Source organism: Sciurus vulgaris (genome assembly GCF_902686455.1).
Source record: "Sciurus vulgaris genome assembly, chromosome: 15".
In the NCBI taxonomy this organism is placed as follows: domain Eukaryota; kingdom Metazoa; phylum Chordata; class Mammalia; order Rodentia; family Sciuridae; genus Sciurus; species Sciurus vulgaris.
Genome location: NC_136476.1, coordinates 3275904 through 3300036, shown reverse-complemented (window position 1 = coordinate 3300036; position 24133 = coordinate 3275904). Strand labels below are relative to the sequence as shown.

Sequence of the window (24133 nt, the reverse complement as noted above, 5' to 3'; positions counted from 1 at the left end):
TAGCATGACATGGCAAGGAACAGAGAGTGCTTCTGCGCATGTGTGCCTGCCTGATCTCTTCTTATAAAACCAGTATGCACACTAATGACTTTAATCCTCATCACCTCCTGAAAGCACCACCTCTACACACCTTAGTCAGATTAAATTTCCAGTTTCTTAATACTTCACAATGAGGATTAAATTTCAAGATGAACTGGGTTTGGGGGACAACCCATATTAAAACAATAGCAACCAGGATTCAAGTTTTTAGGAAAAAAATGTCATTACATCACCCTCAGTATTGCTGGTATGGAGTTAGTAGCATCAGACAGGATTGGGTTTAATCCTATTCCCCAAATTTCTACTCCTATGTGGCCTTAGGCAACTCACACGATCTCAATGATTCTTAGTTTCTACTCTGAAATTAATATTAACAGCATGAACATTCTAATATCTACTGTTTGGGTCCACTTAATAAGAGTGGCTGCTGTGCTTAACCATTTGCTGCCATTATTGATGTTGAGAATGACAACCCAACTTCTCTGGATCTTTCAGTGCACATAATATATCTAGCATAATACCCAGCATATTGTGGTAAGTAGCTTCATGTCCTGTGTTCCTGTGTCCTGTGTTCCTGTGTTATGATAACTAGGCCATACTAGGTTACCAGTCACCCAGGACCTCTTATTCAGAGGAACATGGTGGTACTGGGAAATAGGGCTCCATGGTATTACTGCTGATCATCGCTAATGACTATGACCCTTATCATCCTCATGGGACAGGTGCTGAGCCAGGCTGGGCTTATTCATTATGTTGCATTCAGGTATTTAACCTGGAAGGGAGATCCTAAGGGTCATTCTATAAAGTAACCATTTGATGAACTACTGGAGGGAGAACTCATTTCTTAGCTTTAGTTTTAGACTGTTTGTTCTAAGTAAAGCAAACATAGACCACACTTTCCTTATTTCTTATTTCTTCTCACCCTGTAGGATCAGGTATAGTTGATAACTTGAATGGAGTCTCTTAGGTACAACAGCAGGAATTTGAGAAAAAAATAATAAAAGGATCTAGAGGAAAGTGTCTGGTATGAATGCCATTCCTGCTTCCATAATGTGTTCTAATGATCCATTAGCAGTCACGTGGGTACCTATAGGCATGATTTAAAAATGCTTATTCCCAGTAATCTAACAAAAGCTTCAGACACAAGTGTCCTCTTGATCTTGTAATAACTAGGAAATATACCCAAATGTGGGAAATTATCTGTTTGTGAATTGTATTCTAAGGAAATGCTTCTCAGACATCTTCACTGAAGTACTCAGACTGTAGGCAGAGGTCTAAGAATATAACTGTAAGATATCTCCTTCAATTGTAAAGTGTTTTTGAAGCTGCAGATTTTATTTTAAACATATGCTTCAGATATTTAATTCCGTGTAAAAAACCACCCCATAAGTTAGTGACTTAGCATCAAGAGCAATTTATTATTACTCACAGTGCTGTGGGTTGACCTGACAGTTTTTTATTCAGACAGTGGTGATTTGGACATGAGGAAGGCCCATAATGGTCTTTTGCATATGGCAGATGGTTGATGATTGTTCACTGAGAATTCAGCTGTGATATTCTGCAGGGCCTCAGTTATTGGACTTCTCCACATGGATTTGGTGCTTCCTCATATCATAGGGGATTCAAGGGCAATAGAGCTCCATGGATTCAGATTGAGGAGATTAAACAAGAACCTGAAAACACAGAGGCACAGTTTATGGGAGGCCTCCGAAGTAACAACCCACTACAACAGGAATTTTGCACATTATTCCAGAATATGTGGGTTATATTTTAGTATAAATTATGTTTTCCCAAGTAGACAAATAAAATTAACTCTTATGGAAGTCATGGCGATATGCATTCTATGACTTTGCTTAACTTTGACACACTACTATGGATATTACCTGGGAAGTGAATTTTGTGCTTTTCTTTTCTCAACTATCAGATTGGATCTTGGGACCCAGTAGGACTGATCTGGGAGAAAAGTAGGATCCAACTTTAATGGTTAATCCATGGATTTATCTCAGTTAGTATGCATCTATGACTGAATTCCAAAGCCAAATGTGAATGATTTTTATTGATTCTCATGTTTGTGTTTTCATCTTTTAGACCATAGAATCAAGAGTTATAAATTAGAACCTACAAAAATATGGGAAGGACCCCATTTTATTAAGATGTCCAAGGATGTAACTTAATTTGTTTGGCTCAACCCATATATTCTATGTAAAAAAAAAAAAAAAAAAAAAAAAAAAAAAATCTTTACTCCATATATCACTAAAACTACTTTTTAAAGAGGTAAGCTTAGACCAATGTGATAGCAAGGTACATATAGGCCAGAATTGCTGATTCATTTCCCTGATGCTGAAGGAGATTTTCATATAAGAGGTAAGAAGGATACCTTGAAATAGCACAGGAGCCAAAAAACAAATTATATAAATTATATATTATAAAAACTATATATCTAAATGTGTCCTCCCCTGTTTCAGGTCTGCAGATTATCCAAAGGAATTTTTCTTACTTAAGTGTTCAAAGCTCTGTTGCTGAGCAGAATTGTATATTGCAGTTCTGTATTGCCCAGCAAGAGGGGCCCCAGGCAGTAGGATCCACACAGGGGAAGTACAAGAAGGGTGTGCACACTGCTCTGGGTAGTGTAAGCTCTGCCTTTCACATCTTGAACTTTCTGTGTAAGAGATTCTTTCTGGTACACCCCAGCACTAACATTGTTGACTCCGAAACCTAACTTCTAAAAAGTAGAGTCAAATTTCTTCCTCCCACTCCCCATATTTTATTAATAAAAAGTTCCAAACATACAGAAAAGTTGAAAGAATTATTCAGTGAATATGCATACACTTATGTGGATTCTGCAGTTAAACACTCTTATCAATTCTCCTGTCTGTTCTTAGAATCACTTTAAATCAAACTGAGCACAAATATAAAGTTCAATATTTATGGTTCTTTTCTTCCTTTTCCTTCCTTCTTTTCTCTCCCTTTCCTTCCATCTGTCTTTCTTAGTCTTCCTTTCCTTTTCTCCTCCTTTCCTTCCCTCCTTCTTTCCTCCTTTTGCTACTTCCTCCCTCCACCTTTCTTTGATTCCTCCTTTCCTTCCTGCCCTTCCCCCATCTCTCTTTCTCTCTTTCTCTCTCTCAGAGATAAAAGTTACCTGTAATGAAATACACTAGCCTTAATCATACTATTCCACAACCTTTAATAAATGTATACTTCTATGAATCTCAGTCCCCTATTAAGATCATTTTAGCCCCCTGTGCCTGTCCTGTCAATTCTTCCACCCACCCTCCTCCAGAGGCAATCACTTTTGATTTTTTGAAACCATAGACTCATTTTTCCAGCTCCAGAGCTTCAAAAAGATAGAATCACACAGAATATACTTGATGTGAGAGTTGTGTTTCTTTAACACATTTTAACAATCTTAAACTACAGAAGTATACCTCTTAGTGTGTGCTCCTTTCCTACAGCACAGGAGCAAGAACTGTTGCTCTAGAAATCATATCTGACTGCTCAGCAATGCAGGAACTGTTGACCCTGTGTCCTTATTTCAGTGTCCCCAAAGGCCCATGACAGCTTCTCATTGATATCATGGCTGTGAACGTGTGGGTCAGCCCATCAGAGTCAGGCAAACCTGACACACCCAGGCAGACACCGCGAATCCCAGACACTGTGTTTATTAGCAGATCTGCCTTTGTGTCTATGAGTTGGACTCCCTACTATTGATTTTATTCTGATTGTTCCATGAGACAATGGAGGAAATTGTTTGCTTCAGAGCAGCAGTGTCATCCAGAGGAGAGAGTGGCATGCATTGCCAAGGTAGGATAAAGATTTTTAGCCAAGACACTGTCACTTCTGCATGTGGTTTTCTCAAAGAGGTTCTTCTGAACCCATAGTTCTTTGGACAACAAGCAACAAGTAACTACTTTCCAAGTAGATGTACATTCAAGGAACAAAGACAGCAACATAGATGAAATGTGACTCTTGAAACCTATCAAACCAAAAGTGGCAAGGAGGGTCCCATTACACTGTGGATTCCAGAAGGCAGAGCTGTGCAGTGAGTACGTTCCAAGCCTGGAGTCTCAGCAGCTCAGTATAATTCAGATAAATGAAAAGCCTGACAGGTGGTTGACCACTGCATGTGCTGGTCAGACCCTATCCTCAAAGGATATTTAACAGTCCACATTGCATCACCAGTTAATCTAAGAAAGTTGCTGCTCCAAAACCTTGAATGTATTCCAACTGTGAGCTGGGTCTCTTTGTTTAGCATTTCACACGCTTAATTTAATAGAATGCAGTTTGTATAACCAGACCAGCAGCAATCATGCTTATCTCCACTAACAGATTATTTTATTTAGCTTTGTATGTTAATGGGACATTGGCTGCTGAGCTAAGGCAAATTTGAGCAGTTTTTTGGCGAATCGCAATTTAGCTATCCCAACTTTCTGTTCTGTCTCATTACATGGACCAGTCCAGTTCTACTCAGCCAATGATAGGAAATTTCTCCTACTCTATCCCCAACCTCCACCTAAATATCCCATCTGGACTTGATGTTCAAGACGGACCAAGAGCAAAAGACTTTCAATTTAACAACCAGGAAATATTGTAGCTATGTAAAATTATCATTCAAGCAGCAGTTCATCTACAAAAATCTCACTATGAAGCCTAATTTCCAAATATATCAAACATGAGTGATGACAGACATCAAATTAATAAATGGCCATATGCATCTCAAAACAACAGATAACTATCAATCATCTGTAATATTGTCTGGGATGACTACAAAACACCATACAGGACCAAGACACAATTCATAAGGCTTTTCCTCTAATTAGCTCCAGACAAAACTTAATAGATAGGGGGAAATTGGACAGGCATCAGAGAAGATAAGACATATGCAACTTGGCTCAGCTGGAATCAAATCACAGGAAAATTCAGAGGTCTATGATTCAAGTTTATCCAAGTAATAATGGGGAAAAATCGAACCCTTAGATAATAGGGCAACTCGAGACAATAGCCTACTCAACTTACTATATTCTGGACAAAGAGAAGGAAGTGAAGGGTGGGGAAGAGTGGGGAGATGCAGGATACTGACAGTAAGGAAAACAAAAGGACAGGCGACTCCTAGGATTTTGCATTTTTTTTTAAGGTCTTTTTATTTAAAAAATATCTTTTAAATTAAAGACATATTTTGCAACTTCCCAGTCTTAACTTTTAAACAGTTATTTGGATACAGAGATTTCTACTGTCTCTGGATCTCTGGATGCTGCCTGAATGTGATTTTAGAAACAAGTAGATCTGGAAGTTCCTGGCAATTTTGTCATTAACTGTCTTGTTTGGAGCAGCAGTCTTGGTTGAAAATCTTTTAAAACTGCTTTTCCCTGGAATGATACCTGCACCAGCAGCTCTTTTCCCTGTCTGTAGTTCATCCTGGCAGGCAGATAATGGAATTCTGGGGGAGGGACAGGGAATTCTCTTCACATTTTTCTGGAACTGGTGACCAGACACGCAGAGCCACCGTTAAGAAACTGGAAGTTGGAAAGCAGGGCCCTTATGTGGGGCCTCCTTGGCTTCCAAGCTTATATGGCTTTTAAACCATTGGTGCTATTTGTCTCTTTAAATGTTAAAGAGGGAAGTCCTCTTGAACCCCTGATGGCATTCAATTATGGTCATGATTATAAAATGTCTCTGATCTTTAGGGAATGTGAGCAAATCAATAGAGTGTTGCAGAGGAGGGAGGCTCAGAGCTCTTTAAGGCTTTCCTTTGCTGGGTTTGTTCCCGTTTCCCATCTCACTGCAGCAGTTAAAAGTTTGTAGTAGAAGAGGTTTGCTTGTTGGTTAGAGGGGGTTGGGGAAATTACTGCCTAACAATGAAAGATAAATAAATGGTGCCCAAGATCTTTTTTTCAATCAATAGTGAGATTTCAAAAGAGTGCGATGGGGCTTTCATCTGTATTGTTCACTTGCAGAAGCCTATGTTAATTTCTAAGTAAAGCTTTCTTAGGATTCTTAAACTATCCCCATTTGAGCATCTCTCTTCTCTCTTTCTCCCTCTCTCTCTCTCCTGTGAATGCACTTTTCTTGTCGCTCTGTTCAGGTGAATTCTCTAGGAAATGAAGCAAGATTTGCATTTGCTTTTTTTTCTGACCAAGGCAACTTTGGCTCTGCAGTTGGCTACACTTCTTAAAGACATAGCTACTTTAAATATAGTGAAATGATTTAAGGGCATGTGTTATTCATTGAACATTCTCTGTGTGCCAAGCACCTTGCAGGAATGAAAGCTCCCTGAGGGTAGAGACTTTGGTCTCTTCTCCCACTGCTAACTCCACAGTACTTAAAACACTGCCAAGCACAGAGTGGTGCCATGTGGACGGATGGAGCATATAGTGAGGGGAATTGGAAGTTCGTTTCTTTGTCCCCAAGGCTGTTAACCCAGTTCTAATGACTTGTGAAAACCTTAAAATTGGAAGGAAAAATATTTCACAATGTGAGGTCTCTGCGGTGTGTCTCTAAAATGATTTAGTATCCTGCAGTATTCTGGGCTATGTTGCTACTTTACACGTCTCTGAAATGAAATTGGCAGACTATAAATGCATGGAAGGATCTGCTTATTTAAAACAAAGAGAAAGTTCCACAAAATGCCTTAATCTTCCTTGTGACTAAGGTATAACATATATGACCTCCTAACTTACATTTAAAAAAGGAGGGATTCAACTTGAACAGTGAGATGTTTTAAAGCTCCAACAAGAAGACATCCCAGAGAGCAATTTGCTTACTCTCAGCCTCATTTTAGGAGTAGTTCCTGGGAATGAGGTCAGTGAGGATAAGACTAAGTAGGTGGGAGTAAGAAGGTCAGGGAAGAGTGCAGATAGTCCTGGAATGCTCCAGGGCAGTAGCCAAGAGAAGCAGGAGTGATAGCCAGAATTTGGGGAGGCAGACCACTTTCCCCTCTGAGAACTGCTCATCTGACCCTTTCTGAAGTTATTGGCTCTGAGAAATAAATATTTTCATTATTAATATTATCACTCCATTCATCATATGAGCCAACCAAAACCCAGGGATTGTGAGGATGTCTTGTGGCTAGACAACTGGCAAATGGAAGGCCAGGCTGGACTTTTGGAATTCACCTTCACAGATCAAGTTCTTCATCACCACACAGTTCCTCCCCAGGAATCTGCACTATGGACATTGCTGTGACACTCCTTATACTGTGGTTTTGACTCCTGCTCTGGGGCCTATCGCACCAGTCACCTGCCTTGTCGCCTGGACAAAAATCACATGATACTGAGAATGATGTGATCAGTGCCTTAGAACCCAGATGTGCAGAGTATGGAAACAGATCCTCCCCTGGTGCTATCACAAACCACTTTTTAGGGGCTATCCCACTTAGTGGCTCATGTCACTGCTTTGGCCTGAGTGGTGGTAAACTCTACCTTGCACCTGCCACACAGGGTTTTGAAGAAGATAAAAGAAATGCCAAGTGAAAAGTTCTATAAGCAAAAGACTAAGGACTCTATAAAACCAAGGGCTGTTCTTGCCTCTGTAGCCATGGAAACCACAGCTTGACCTGGTGTGGACAGAAGGCTAGACCCACTATCTTTTGCAAGGTTCTCCCTTGACTTGCAAGAGACTTGGAGGCACAGGAGGCTACGGGATAAGACAAGGATGAAAGGCCCTGTTTGTTAATGTTGATGCATTCTACCATATCAGTGGTAGGCTTTGAAAAACATCTTTATAAGACAAATCCACCTCTAATGAAAAATGCTACAATCTCTTATAATCACCAACAGTGGCTTGGAAACGCCTGGCTTCTGGGCTTCTCTCTCAGAGCTGGTATTCCATCCATATTGACATCATTTTTTTTTTTTTTCTCAGAAGAATGTCTGCATTTTACTAGTTGTTTGTGGTTTTCCAAGTGATGCTGTAATACTGTGTCTATCTGTGCCCAGCTACAATGCATTTAGTTGAGTTAGGGCTTTCTGTTTGCACAAGCAGACCTTGTTCTTACAATGAAAGCAGTCAGGGTTGAAAAATTATGTAGTGGTTTAAATATTATTGAGGAAAGAGAATTTTTAAAAGTATTTTCAGTTTATTTCTGAACAGTCTTGCTTTACCAAGATACTTGTCTCCAGTGGCAACAAAGTCTGGCGTGACATACATGTGCCCTTTTTGAGTGTTTTGAGCACTGACATATGAAACATAAGGTATGAAGGTTCTTAAACCTGATGCATCCATGGCTCCATTAGGAAGGATGGTGGCATGAATCTTTACATCACCATAGTAGGAAACATTCAATATGTTTTTATTTAAAACAATCAGGAGTATCGATGTGCTCCAAAGAAACTCTAATGATGTAGAGATATTTTTCTTTCTCTTTCTAATTCTAAAGTATTTCTCCATCAAAAGCTGAATGGTTGTGTCAGGACAAAACACAGGTGGAATGTGCCTGAAATCTCTGGTGGGGTACCCAGAAGACTCCAGGCATGGAACTGATGGGTGTTCAATATATACCTTCAATCACAGTAGAGCTTTGAGATGCTCTGTCATGTTATCAATCATTATCTGCTCTTAATTTATTCTACCTCTGGTCCCCTCCCACCAGCCATACCCTTTCCTCAGTCTGGGGTTTCTAACCCTGCTAGTGTACCTCTGAAGGCCAATAAGATACAGTTTCAGTAACCCATTTGAATATAGATCAAGAATTTGAACAAGGCAAGTTTTGAAAATATCTTGTCTTACTACTTTGTTTGTTTTATTTAAGGGTTGTATTTCTTATTGCTATTGCTAACACTGAAGTAATAGAGGAAAGAAAGGAGAAAGAAAAAGAGAAAGAGAGAGAAGAAGGAAGAGAGACAAAAATGAAAAGAGAGAACGTATCTGAAAATAAACAGAAAAGGACTGTGGAGCTCCAAAGGCTAGGATTCTAGTTCCCCTCCAGTGGACATTCAGCTCCTGAAATTCTTAGTTCCTTAGTCTGTGGAAAGAAGTCCTGCCATGTCTAAGGCTAAGGGACATTTCAAAAATCCAAGAAGAAACTAGATTTAAAACAAAGATGTCAGGGTAGTATAAAAGAAGGAGATCTTGTTAAGTGATCAACTTACTTTTTGAGTATCTCAGAAAGAAATATCTCATTGCTTCATCTTCCTATGAAGCATCATCATCACCAAATGAATTTTTTCTCTTGTAAATCAGACCAGTTTCTTTGGTGACAAGAAAGGAAGTGCTTGCTTCCATAGAACCATGATCACATCAGAACTTTAGTGTTGGTTAGGACCACAGAGATCATAAAATCTGTTATGGTTTGGATATGAAATGTCCCCTGAAATCAGCTATAACCTAATCAATGGATTTATATATATGTGATAGATTAATCATTTGAATGGATTACTGGGTGGGAACTGTAGGCAGGTGGGACATGGCTGCAAGAAGTAAGTCACTGACTGGGGAGCATGCCCTTTGGGATTATATCTTATCCCCCTGGCTTCTTACTTTCTCTCTTTCTCTGCTTCTGGGTTGCCATGAGTTAAGAAGTGCTCTTCTACCATGTCTTTCCACCATGATGCTTTGCCTTATCTTGGGCTCAGAGCAATGGAGTGTGTTGACCATGGTCTGAACTTCTGAAATCAGGAGCCCAAAGTAAACTTTTCCTCCTCTAAGTTGTTCTTGTCCAGTATTTCATCACAGCAACAAAAAGCTGACATATACAGAATTCCTCTTCATTTAAAAGATATGAAAACTATTCAGAGGGTAAGTGGCTTGGTCCAGGGCATTGTAGGTAATAAGTAGCAAAGTGGGAACCAGAAATCTATTTATCTGTTTCTGCTAGGTGGCTCTGTTTCCACCTTTATTCTGTTTCCAAACCTTCCTGAGGATCAGGGTGGATGAAAGATTTTTGTATGTTTCTGTGGTGTTCATGGGGTGAGTACAGTGAAGAAAGGATATCCTTTTAGTTTTCATTCTTAAATCTGGAAACCCCATGAAAAATTTTGAGAAATCTATGGGGAACTGAGGGGCCAACTTCCATGGTTTTCTTTTTCCTTTGTGTAGTATCTGTATCTCTCAGAGGCTATGACAACCAGGACAATCATAAAGCAAACCTGCATTGCAGCATATGCTTTGGGAAGGCTCCACAGTGCTATTTTAAAAGCATTTGCACTCTGAGTCTAAATGTAAATTACAAACTTTCCAATCACTGAGGAGGAAAGGGAGTCTTCCAGTTCTTCTGAGATGTCAAATGTGCATAAAATAAAAACCCAGTGGCCTCAGTTGTTGATTCATTTAAAATTTCTTTCCCCAAGTGTCAATCAAAAAGTTTTAAACATCCCAAAACATCTATCAATTTGAATAAAAAAAATATTTTTTACAAGTGCCAAGAAGGAATATATTGATATTTTAGTAGTGAAGAAGTAACTGGTGGTAAGGAGACTATCAGGTAATGAACTGCATACAATTGGCTAACATGTTGATGTAAAATAAAATTACAAAGGGAAGCACTGGCAGTAGTATCTTCTTAAAAACTGTTTAAGTACAGGTAGTATATTTGATCAAGATATTCCCCCCAGCAAATAACTCATAGAAAGTAGCCCCAAAATGAAGAGATAAATATAAATTACTACAGTTGTGTTATAATCTTAAAAATTTAAGTAGTACTCTTAATTCCTATAAAATAAGCATAAATGCATCATACTTACAATCATGTAAAAAACCCCAAATCATTATGAAGAGCATCTTGTTTTGTATCTGTCTCTTTATATAATCATGCTTTTTCCAAAATATTATGAATGTGTCTAAAGTGCAATAGTGACAGTGACTCTGGGTGCCGGTTTACCCAGGGTCTAGGCTCCTCTTTCCCTCCACTAGCTTCCTCTAAATGGGGCTGGGGTTAAAATCCCCAGGGGTCAGGAACTCCAGCTCTAACTCATGTCTAAATCATAACCCTCACTTCTCAAAAACCCACTAAATCTACTCTTCTGCTGAAGGATTGGTGCACATTACTTGAGTAATAATTGACTCTTAAGATTGCCATCAATGCTATAATAATTTTTAAGGATCTTTGTCTTGTTTCCTTATAATAATAAAGCAGGAAACTTCAAAAAATCCAGTGTGTTCTTTGAACAGCTCCAAGGGTCCCTGTGGGAAGTAGAGTGAGTCTGTGCATCTATTCATTTCGCATGAGTTCAGGATGACTGGGGAGGTGAAAAGCTTTAGGACTGAAAGCAGAATTCAGTATTATTTTGTTGTTGTTGTTGTTTTCTGCTCTTGGTACTTTTGGTAGGAATCTGAACTTTTATAAATCATGAGTAAACATTGGTTTTGCAAATAAAGAAGTATATCTTCCAATTACCATAGGGAAAGGAAAGGACTAGTTAGAGCTGGGAATAATGGAAGATCTCTCCAGTTGACACTTTCTCTCAGCTTTTGGGTGCCTGGTCTAGGAATCCTGACCCAACTTTCTTGTGTATCCAAGGCTTTCCCTGGGAACCTGGGCTCTGCTGTCAGAGAACCCCTGGTTCAAAACTCAACTCTATTACTATGAAGTCTAAAATTTGAGTCAAGTTACTCAAACTGAGTGTTAGATATTTTGTCTGTAGAATGGGTACAATGGAGCCGGCTGTAATTTCCATGAGTCCTAAATACAACAATAATCACCAAGTCATTAGCATGGTTTCAGAGGTTTATAACTTATCTCAGCAGTTATTCATTCCATTTCCCATGCCAGCCTGCCTCATTACAGCCATTGTTAACTTTTAATCCCCTATATGTCAAATCTAATTTACTTATTAACTATAAGAATCAAGGTATCAGACAAGTGTATTGAACAGCATTTATCTCTTCCTTGTTGAAAAATCCTAGAAATAATGAATTTATACCTTTACATTGTTGTCTGTATACCTAATATAAACTGAACCTTTTAAACTATGTGAATTAAAGTTACTTGGATCCATGGTTTTAAATTTTAACTCATGAGTACTCATTATTTATATACCAATTTTGGTATCATGTACATGATATATGAACACACGCACATATACAGACAGACAACACAATATTCACACAACACAAAAACAAAGGCCTTGTAGCTTTTTGCAGGTGAATCTCCATTGCAATGTTACAGATGTTTAAAAAACTCTATAGTTGAATAAAAAAATAATAGCCATTAATTATTTTAGTAAAGTAGCATGAAAGAGCGAGAAAGAGAGGGAGTGTGAGAGAGAGAGAGACAGAGAGAAGTTAAATTGATACATTTTCTCTAGTTTCAGGTCTCCCATTGAGCCTGCTGTTTGCATTCCAGTTCAAATTTCAGCTCAGTCTGGCTAGGGAAATTGCTGCCTAGGGCTTTTTAACCCTTTATCCCCCAGTTGGTAATCAGGCCAGGTTAGGATGTAGAAAATTATGAAACATTATCTCCCACTACTTCTGAGGAATGAGGCTTCTATATCATGCTCCTTCTCAAGACATGTGACTGATTAGTTATGGTTATTTCTCTCTCAGTGACAAGCAGGTTAAATTTTTGCTCCATAGGTAAATTGAGGGTAGAAGCTTGAAATAAGGATCCTTTTTACATGACTTTAGGCTGGGATCTCACTCAAAGGTCCTGTATTTGGGCATCTAATTTGTATTATGGTTAAATTTGAGTGCTGAGCCTAAAGAAGAGTTTGATTTTGAGGTCAGTCTGGGAGTAAAGGGTCTTAAAATTATTGATGAAACAACACAAAGGACAGTCCCGTGGAATTGACTGACCGATTCCCATGTTAAGGAGGTGTGATTGGGGTGACGGGATTAAAACCATAGTGTCCTCTGGATTCTTTCTGACACAAAGCTGGATGGTCCCACTGGAAAATGGGGGAACATCTTCACCCAAATTTCAATGGTGGGGGGACCCCTGGGTTCTGCCAGCCACAAGGTAGGGTCTCAGGGCAGGGTACCTATTTCCTAGAGATTGGACAGACAGACCAATGGACAGATGGACAAAAGGAGTGTTACCTTTGGAGAATTTAAAGGCCAGTGTTGGAAGCAGGAACAAAAGGGAAAAGGGGTTTCTGATCTGGACGTTTGCAGGGTGTAAGAGAAGGGAGGGATCAGGGAGAGGGAAAGGGTATGGAAAGAAGGTCAGAAAAAGGATGCCTCCAGCACCAATAAAGGATTTGGTACAAATCCTTGCATCATCCACATAGCATAGGCCACAAAAAGCTAGCCCAGGGTTGAGGTCAGTTGAGGTCACAAACCTGCAGCAGTTCAGCCAAAGTGAACTCAGAGGATGTTGAAGATCTCTTTCTGTAGGATGGTGAGGGAGGTGAGAGGAGCAGTCAGTCCAGGGATTCAGCTGTAGTTTCATGGGCCGTGGCTGGGGATTCCCCCGACCTCAGAGATCCTTGCGGGTGCTGTGTTAACTTTTAGGTGAGGGAATTTTCTGATTCTACTTTTCTGACCGGCTGGAAATCTTACACAGGTGAACTATCTTAATTTAAATCAATTAAAATTCAATACAATTTAACATTTCAGTTTCTTGTTTCAAGCAGCTATGAAATTGGGCAGCCAGAACATTTCTATCATGGCAGGAAAGTTTACTGGACAGTGCTGTTGACTCTTGCAGCCACAGGTGCAACGGTGCTGACAATGAAAGACAAGTCATGGCTGCTGGGTCCTGGAAGGCAGCCAGAGCTTCAGGGCTGATGCTGTGACTATGAGGTGACTTTGAGGACAAAAGCCATGGAAATGGAGCGGAGAAAAAATGTAGATCATTTGGGGGTATTCTACAGCTAGTCATTTCTCACAGTCTCAACACGTTCCTTCTCTCCCAATATGCATGTCACAACGATCCCAGAACTAAATTATTTATTAACTCTCTTTTAAACTGGACAAGGTCTGTAATCTCACTGCATTGTGGGTTTGGATGGGAAATGAGGCCAGGTAGGATAAGCAGTGTATTCTTAGTAGGCAGAAAAATCTTTCCCTCTCTCTTCTGACTTCTGTATATTCTTTCTTATCTCTCTCCTTTTTTCTTCTCATCCCTTCCTCCTTTTCTTTTTTCCTCCTTTCTTTCCCTTTACTTTCAACCCTCCCTGCCCCCAGATTGTACCAAAACATTTACCAAGCCTGGGAACAAGTGGTCTTTTTGTCGAATCAGGGGATGCTGCATCAGTAAACCTATGAATCCCTGCCTGAAGTATTTTACCAAGCAGATGCATCAATGATGATAGAGCAGCTGTTTCAGGCTGCTCGAAATTAATGAATCAAAATGAACAATACCTACAATGCCAAGGAGAAAAAGTGAGAAAAAACTCTCATAGGTGCTGAGAAGCAGCTTAAATGTGGAAATGTCCTTACTTTTTTAAACACCCTCTTCCTTGGCCTCCCTTTGCTAATCAAAGGTCTTATAGATTACTTTTTCCTCCCTAGTATGCTAGGCACATGATGTTCTGAACTGAGAATTCATGAATTCTAATCCTCATCAGTAAATTGGCTTCTTGCCTAACCTTGGGCAGAGGACACACCGTGTCTTTAATGTGTTCCTCTAGGAATCACTACAATGCTGTAAAAGGTTTAATTATTAATGGAGTTTGCAGAGAACTTGCCTAGCTGTGTAACTCCAGCCAACCTTAATTTTTAATCTTTATAAATACCTTTGAATTTTAATAAGGTAAGCTCACAGCAAGACATTTATTTCTCAAGCATGGTTTCTAATTTATGGTCTCTTCACATTCCTAGCTTTGCCTCCTTTTTCTCTTTCTTTCTTTCTTTCTTCTCATTCATTAGCCATTTTTTAATTGTCATTGTTGTCTCTTTTTTCCACATTTTTATTGGTACCTTATTGTTGTATAGATGGGATTTGTTATTACATATTCATACATGCACACAATATAACAACATGATTTGGCCAATATCACTCCCTAGCACTTCCCCCTTCTCTCCCCACCTCCTACCCCTTGTTCCCTTTTCTCTACTGATCTCCTTTCGATTTTCAGGAGATCTTTTGTTTTCTTTTTTCCTCTCTGGCTTCTGCATATGAGTGAAAACATGGAACCCTTATTATTATTGTTTTGGTACTGGAAATTGAACCCAGGAGCACTCAACCACTGGGTCATATTCCTCAGCCCTTTTTTACATTTTGTTTAGAGATAGGGCCTCACTTAGTCGTTGAGGCTGATTTTGAACTCTCCATCCTCCTGCCTCAGCCTCTCGAGCTGGTGGGATTATAGGCATGTACTACAGCAGCCTACAGGACCCTTCACCTTCTGAGTTTGACTTATTTCACTTAACAAAATGGTCTCTAGTTACAACCATTTTCCTGCAAATGGCATGATTTCATTTTTCTTTATGGTTAAATGAAACTCCATTGTGTGTGTGTGTGTGTGTGTATGTGTGTATACACATTGTGTGTGTGTGTGTGTTTGTGTGTGTGTATATATACACACATTTTCTTTATCCATTCATCCACTGATGGACACCTAGGCTGGCTCCATAGTTTGGCTAATGTGAATTGTGATGTCATAAACATGGGTATGGGTGTATCACTGTGGTAAGATGACTTTAACTCTTTAGGATAAATACCAAGAAGTGGTATAACTAGGTCACATGGTAGTTCCATGCCTAGCACTGATTTTCATAGTGGTTGTAGTAATTTACAGTCCCACTGACAGTGTAAAAGTGTTCCTTTTTCTCCACATCCTCCTTAGTACCTATATTATTTAAGTTCTTGATGACCGTTATTCTGACTGATATGAGATAAAATCTCAGTGTAGTTTTGATTTTTGGCCTCCTCTTTCCATATCCTTTTCTAAAATCCACCAGTGAAATATTTATCTTTTTCTAACAACTGTAGTTTTAAAAACATGTAGTTGGGAAAGTGGAAGCTAATTGCTAAGAAAGGCATCTGAATTTTCTGTGATTGTTTCATTTAAGCTATTTTCCCCTCTGATGTCAGATATACACTTTAGTAATATCAATTCAAATAGTAAGATATTATATGAAGCAATAGAAGTTATTCCTCTCATAGTATATATGCTTATTGACTGTAAAGTCAGTTTTCTGAAACCTGCATTATTCCTACAGGAACAATCTTATAAATTTTGGTTAGAGTACGGTGTAAGTCCTAGAAATAGTTCACTATTAAGTCCATTTTGTTGGGTCGATTCTCCAGCTTTACAGAGGAAAATAATGGAAAGTAATGATTTTATAATTCAAGTATTTAAATAAAACAGGAAATATCTCTATTTTAGTTAATGAATCTCTGGTTTTTCTCCTTCATATCAATTAGTCAACCTTAAAGAGCATCAAAGATTATTTTTTCCTTTAACAAAAGGAGGAAAGAAAAGGTGGTAAATGAGATGGTGCTGATGTGACTGTATGAACATGAGATGAAAGAAGGAGCACATAGGACTTGAGGCTATGTTCACATTCACAAGAAAGGTCTGGCTAGCGGAGTTAACTTTATTCTGCAAAGTAAAATATTAGAGGGAAATAGAGATGGATATTGTCTCCAAATGTCCCTCTGCAGGGCATGAAAGAAGGTGATAGAGATGTTGAGGGGAGGGAATTTTTCTCAAGTGATATTGTTAACCCCAAATCTACTCCATGGTGGGGTCTTGGAGGTGTGTATGTGTGTGTGTGTGTGTGTGTGTGTGTGCATATGCACACACATGTGTGTAACAGAGACAGAGAAAGAGAGACAGATTTGTGTGAGTTTGAGACTAATAAGAACTAGGAATGTGAAAGAAAATGATGTGGACACAAAAGTAGGGCTTTGAAAGTGCTAGGCATAATTGAAAAATAATGGAATTTTCTGTTTTACCTGCAGGATAGAAGGTAGGACAGTCACAGGAGCTGAGAAAGGAAAATGAGTCTACGAATTATCTCACAAAACAGTGCTCCTTAAAGCTCATGAGTGACTCACAAACAGTCATTATTTTGAGAAATTAAAATAAAATGAAATTGAATTAAGTTGAATGAAAAAAAGAGCGCATTGCCCTATTGAGAGTAAATATGCCTGATGAAATTATAGGTGTGTACTGGCTAATGTGTATTAGGTTGCAATGTGAAAAATACTTAATTTACATTGTAGCCACAATCAGAAATGAAATTGTCTGTGTGGGACCTTAGGGTAATTAATCAGAGAGTGTCAGGTGGGTGGATTCAGCACAGGAGACTGTCATATGTGCACAACCATAGAAACGAAAAATTGTACCCCGTTTGTGTACAATGAATCAAAATGCAGTCTGTATAAAAATAATAAAAAAATAAAAAGGAAGAAGAGTCTTGATAGAGCAACAGCAGTAAATTTGAATGAATAAAGACAGATGTGGAGGATACCACAGGTGTGGAAACAATGAGGTTTGGCCACTAACTGGATGTATGTTGTGAGGACAAGGGAGAATCAAAATTGCTTTTGTATGAACTTGGCTACGTGTGTGAATAATAGGAGAACACAAGTGAGGGACACAAGTGGAGCTTCAGGGAGGGAGAGGCCAAAGGTGAATTCCATTTCCAGTGTTTTCGCTGGAAGAGCAGAAGAGACATTTAGGGAGAAATGTCCTGAAGGATGTTGGAATTGGGAAACTGGAGCTCAGAAAGGCTACAAGACTAGAGAAGTTGATGGAAAGATCTATAATAAAGGGAGATCTGTAAGTTGCAAATGTGTATTAAGAGAATGTGGAAAGATTACATAGAGGGAAATGAGAGGGAGGGGGTATAAAAAATGGTGAGATGAGACAGACATCATTACCCTATGCACATGTATGATTACATGAATGGTAAGAATCTACATCGTGCACAACCATAGAAATGAAATGATGTACCCCATTTGTGTACAAGGAATCAAAATATAGTCTGTACAAAAAAATTAGAAAAAGGCAAAAAAAAAAAAAAAAAAAGAGGAAAGAGGAAAAAGCACTAATTCTAGAATTTCAGGTTTGGGGATGCCTAGAATTCAGGATCAGCTTAAAGAGGAAAAAGATGAAGAGATAAGAGGACCAGTCTCACAGAACTGAAAAAAGCAACTCACAGAACTGAAAAAAGCAACTCAGAGGAGCTGGTGAAAGGCCCCATTGAGGCAGAGATGTCAAATAAGATGATGACTGAGAAGAACAGTGAATTTGTAAGGTAGAGCCCACCAGCAGCCTTGGAGGACAGATTCTGCAGAACTCCAGTGAGCGAGCTGACTGCTAGGGGTGAGAGACGTGCCTGCCTACGTGGTCTGCTTGTGAGGCCCCCAATGCAATGAGTTTGGCAGAGTCAGAGGCACAGTGACTGAAAAATCTTGATTTGGTTCTTTCAGTTGACTAGTTCACACTTCTACCCAACTCCTTCATTGATGACCCTGGCCATTTTTAGTAAAAAGTAATTTTAAAGGGCATTTCTTTCTTTCTTTTTTTCTTGAAATAAGAAAACATCAACCAATCATGTAACTAAACAAAAATTCAGTATGCAGTTGTAGAAACTCAAAGCATTTGGATAAAGCACAATGAGATTAAGAGTATCTGTGGTAGTTAAGGAGTAAATATGAAATCAATATTTGTTGGACTCAAACATGTGAATCTTCTTCAAACCACAAACATGTACTTAGCATCACCCACCATTAATATTGAGTGATTATAAATGTACACTGGACAACTACAACTTTGTTCCTAGCAGGACTTCTGATGCAGATTTCAACTAAATCATTATATATGAAGGGAAAAGAATTGTGAAACCAGTGATTGGTGAAACCTATGAAGAATCATTTTGATAAGTTGCATGGCTATTTCTAAAGCAACAGAACACTTTCAGACAATGAATTGAAAAACTTATTGCATTCAGAATCCCACCTGGCATTCTGGTAAAGGTCTAGAATCTTTGGTTCCTTTTCTTATCAAGAGCAACAATAAACAAACAAATACATTCTCCGAGTTCGTTTCAAATTTTGAAATTTCTCTTTCAAAATGTCAAACAGAAAATTTCATATGTGTATATTTAATTTTTTTTTTTTTTACATGACTGGCAGAACTCCCAAAATCTTTACCTAATTCTGCTCAGGTTGGTTGAAAAAACTTGCAACAAATACCAGGGAATGGAAATAATGCATTTCTATCCATAAAGTAACAGATTTCATCTGATTGTCTCCTCTTCCTCCTCTCACTCCTTCTCCTTCTTCTTTTTTTAAGGATGATGCTTGTTTTGATTTTTATAGTTTTTCCAAGAATATGAAATTGATAGAAACATAAGGTGGTTCTGGACCCCTAGCATCTTGTCCTATGTTGCTTATTGCTTTACTCTGTTTCTAATGCATTCACATATATTCAAATATCTCGTCCAAGGTCGCAGTTTCTGAATCTCCTACTTATGTAAAAGTCAGTCGATCCCCTTTGGCAGTGGCTGCCAGACTAGGAGATGTGCCCTGGAGACATCTGCTAGAAACCTTTCCGGCCAGGGAAACACTAAGCTGTGTTTACCATTGACCAAAGAGCAAATGCCCTTTTAAGATGTTAGAGCACAGAATGTTGAAGTTGTTCTAACACTGGCTACCAGAAAAGAGAAATAGGCTCCTTCTGACTTCTTCAAATAAATGAGTCCGTTTTGTTTGTACGGGAATGTGAGAAGTCAGGTTTCATTTACCTCTTGGTTTATGTGACTGCCTTTGACAGATTCTCAACCTGTATCTGATAAATGAATGACCTGATGAGTAGGAAAACTGAGGTCAAACACTTCGGAAGCATGCTGTGTCAGAGTAGAAATGACTCCTACAGTAATTAAAATAGGTGAAGTGAAAGTCTTTGATACCTTTCTAGACTTTACAACTTTTCTACAATGAGTATCTATTACTTTTGTAATCAGACAAAAACAAAGAAAGGGAAAAAAAAAAAAGGCAAATACACAGAATACTAATTTAAAAAAGAGAGCTCTAATTGCTTTTTAAAGTATGGCATTAATTTACTCGATGACACATTTCTTTAATGTTTTTCTCATTTGCAGCAAGCAATGTTTTAAGTGTACGATACACATACTCATGCATTGCTGATAAAACATTAAGTCAACAAACATTTATTGAGCACTTATTACCTAGTAGGGTGCTTGCTAGGCACTGTGGGAGATTTATGGATAAATAATATATGAGCCAGGCCCTCAAGGAACCCACTTCTGACGCAGGTGGGACCAAATCCATAATTGTTAATAATGAATAGTTGTGTTTACTGGAAGACTCTTCCTTACAAGCAAGTAATGTCTTTTGTCCATATTAAAAACATATCCAGTGGGCCAAGACACACCTCAAATGTTTTTTTGGTTTTTTTTTTTTTTTTTTGGTACTGGGTAGAACCCAGGGGAGCTGTACACTGCCAGTTCTTTTTTTTTTTTTTTTTTTCTATTTTATTTTGAGACAGGGTCTCAATAAGTTGCTGAGGCCTTGAACTCTTGATCCTCCTGCCTCTACCTCCCAAGTTGCTGTGATAGCAGGTGCATGCCATCACACCTGGTTTTCTAACATTTTTAAATTAAACTTTTATTTGACATAATTGCAGATTCACATCCAATTGTAAGAAATAATACAACAAGATCCCATGTACCTTTTACTCACTTTTCCAGTGGTAGTATTTTATAGAACTATAGTACAATGTCATGACTAGGATATTTACATTCAAAGTGCAAACACTTTCATCTCAAGTCTCCCTCATGTTGCACTTTGATAGCTATACTCACTTCCCTCCCAAACTCCCCTGTCCTCTCTAAACCCTTGGCAACCACTAATCTGTTTTCTATTCTATAAATTTATCATTTCAAAAATGCTATATAGATATGGAATCATACAGGTTGTAAGCTTTTGAAATTTTTGTCACTCAGCATGATTCTCTAGAAATCTATCCAGGTTGTTGTGTATACCAAAAGAGTGTTTCTAATTATTGCTAAACAATATTTCACAATATGGCTGTGTCATCATTTGTTTAATCATTCACCTACTGAAGGGGATTTGGGTAGTTTCCAGTTTGGGGCTGTTATGGAAAACATTGCTATTAATATCTGCATGGATTGTGGGAACATAAATTTTCATTCCTCTGTAATAAATAACCAGGAATGCAATTGCTGGGTGGTATAGTAATTGCATTTTTAGTTTAGTGTAGTTAAAAGAAAAAACCCTGCCAATATATTCTCCAACTTGACTTCACCATTTTACATTCCCAATGTGTGAATAGTCATTTTTTGACATATTCACCAGCATTTGCTATTGTCACTATTTTTCTTAGCCCCTCTGAAAGGTGGGTAGTACATATCTCATTGTGCTTTCATTTTACATTTCTCTAATCTAATGATTTTGAACAGACAATCATGTTATTTGCCATGCCATCTGTTTATACTTTTTTGTGAAATGTCTCTTCATGCCTTTTGTCCATCTTCTAATTGGATTGTTTGTTGTTCTTAACAGTTGAGTTTTAAGAGTTCTTTATATATTCTCCATACTAGTCCTTTGTCATATCTATGGCTTGTCAATATTTTCTCCCAGTGCATAGCATGTCTTTTCATCCATTTAATAGGATCTCTTTTATTTTATTTTTATGAAATCAAATTTATTTTTCCTTTTAAATATTGTACTCCTGGTGTTAAATCTCTAGGAATGTTATGTCCACCTCAAGATCCTAAATGTTGTCTTTATGTTTTACTTTTGTTTTTCAAAAAAGATCTATAGTTTTATGTATGACATTTTAGGTCAATGTTTTGTCCATGGATGTTCAATTTCTCAAATACCATTTGTTGAAAGGGCATCGTATCCTAGCATTACTATAATAAATTATCACAAACTTTTGGCTTAAAAACAACAGAAATTAATTTTCTCACAGCTCTGAAAGCCTGAAATCTGAATCAATTTAATCAGGACTACATTCCCTCCAATTTTTCTTCTAGTGGCTGCTATCAATCCTTAGTCTTCCTAGTTAATAGACCCATCTCTCCCACCTCTGCCTCCATCTTCACGTGGCTCGTTCCCTTACAACATCATTCTCTGTCTTCTTTTCTAAGGACACTTATCATTGACTCTAGGGATCACTGTAGTCCAGAACGACTTTATCTGGGAAATTATTACTTTCTTTATATCTGCAAAGACTCTTCCTTCAAATAACGTCATATTCTGAGGTTGTAGCATGTATTTAGAGAGCCAAACTTATACCTACTACATCTCTCTTTTCTTCTATTGAATTGCTCTTGCATATTTGTCAAAACCCAGTTGGGTGTACCTGTGTGAATCTATTTCTACCTTTTCTACTCTGTTCCATAAATTTATGTATTTATTCCTGATTTTATCTATATAAATTTTGAAATCAGGTAAAGTGATTCTTCCTATTTTATTCTTTATTTTTTTGATTCATTGTACACAAATGGGGTACAACTTTTCATTTCTCTGGTTGTAAACAATGTAGAGTCACATATATTTTTAATTGTCTGTTATGATTTAGATATGTGGTGTTCCCCAAAACCTCATGCATGAGACAATGCAAGAAGGTTTAGGGGTGAAATGATTGGGTTATGAGAGCCTTAACCTGATCAGTTCATTAATCCCCTGATAAGGATTAACTAAGTGGTAACTGTAGGCAGGTAGGCTGTGGTTGGAGAAGGTGGATCCCTGGGGGATGTGCCTTTGGGGTACATATTTTATCCTTGTTGAGAGGAGTCAGTCTCTCTCTCTTTCTCTTTCTCTCTCTCCCTCTCTCTCTCTCTCTCTCTCTGCTTCTGTGTTGCAATATCCTGAGTTGCTTTCATCCACCTCACTGTTTCACCATGATGTTTGACCTCACCTCAAGAGCCAGGGAATGTAATCTACTAATGGACTGAGACCTCTAAAATTGTGAGCCCCAAAATAAACCTTTCCTCCTCTAATTGTTCTTATCAGGTCTTTTGGTCACTGCCGCAAAAAAGCCAACTAAAACACTGTCCTATGTATGTTTTGCATTTCTATATACATCTTAGAATAGTGCTGTCAGTGTCTATAAGAAGTCTCACTGGGATTTCGATAGGTATTGTGTTAAACTTGTAAATCAGGTTGGAGACAACTGAAATCTTTACTATGTTGTGTTGTCAATACAAGAACATAGTCTTTTTCTCTTTTCTTCAACTGGCTTTAGAGTTTTGAGCATACAAATCCTGCACGAATATTGTTAGATTTATTCTTAAATACTTCATTTTATAGGGAGAAATTTAAAATGGTATTGTATTTAAAATTTTCCTGTCCATGTGTTCATTGTTAGCTTACAAAAATATTATTGATTTCATGTTTATTTGTATTCTGGGACCTCGCTGAACTCTCTTATCCTAAGATTGTTTTTGTCGGATTACACAGAATTTTCTAAGTGGATGGTCATGGCCTTTTAAAATGAGACATTTTTTATTACTTTTTATCTGTTTGCTTTTTTCTCTTGTATTGCACTATTACACTGGGTAAAACTTCCTCTATTGTGTTGAATGGGAATGGAGAGAGCTGACATCCTTACCTTATTCCCAATCTTAGAGGCAATGCATTCAATCTTTTACCATCAAGTATAAAGGTTAATAATGGTGAGGGTTTTTTGTAGATGCTGTATTTCAAATTGAGGCAGCTATTTCCTATGCTTAGTTTTCTGAGCATTCTTATCATGAATAAATTTGAAAATTGTCTAATATTTCTTTCTGCATTAGTCGATTAGATTATGCTATTTTTCTTATTTATCCCTTTAATATGATGGGTTTCATTGACTGAGTTTTAAAATATGGAACCATCCTATGTCTCTGGAACAAACCCCACTAGGTCATAGTGCATCATGCTTTTTATACATTGCTAAATTCTATTCGCTAATGTTTTGCAAAGAATTTTTGCATCAATCTATGTGAGGTGTTTGTAGTTTTCTTTTTTCTCTTCCTCCCTCCATTCCTCCCTCCCTCCTTCCCTCCCTCCCTCCCTCCTTCCCTTTCTTTCATTCTTTTTATTTCTTTTTGTGTGTGTTGTTTTCACCTGATTTTGACATCAAGGTAATAATCAGCTTTATATATGAATTTGTAAGTATTCCCCTTTCTTCTATAGTCTGGAAAAGATTGTGTGGAAATGGCATTAAACCTTGAGATGTTTGGTAGAATTCCCCAGTGAAACCATCTGGTATTGGATATTTCCATTTGGGATGAT

General features: G+C 38.1%; 1 protein-coding gene and 1 long non-coding RNA gene across 2 annotated transcripts in view; one reads left to right on the top strand and one right to left on the bottom strand.

The window, feature by feature from the left end:
* Positions 1 to 13536, bottom strand: part of LOC306644970 — a 40690-nt gene extending 27154 nt beyond the window's left edge. The window contains exons 1-2 of the long non-coding RNA XR_013759489.1: positions 13248 to 13536; positions 1469 to 1712 (exon numbers count right to left, since the gene is read on the bottom strand). This is a non-coding gene — a long non-coding RNA (uncharacterized lncRNA). The remainder of the gene's footprint in view (positions 1 to 1468; positions 1713 to 13247) is intronic.
* NTRK2 (neurotrophic receptor tyrosine kinase 2) overlaps positions 1 to 24133 on the top strand; it is a 345264-nt gene that overhangs the window by 215930 nt on the left and 105201 nt on the right.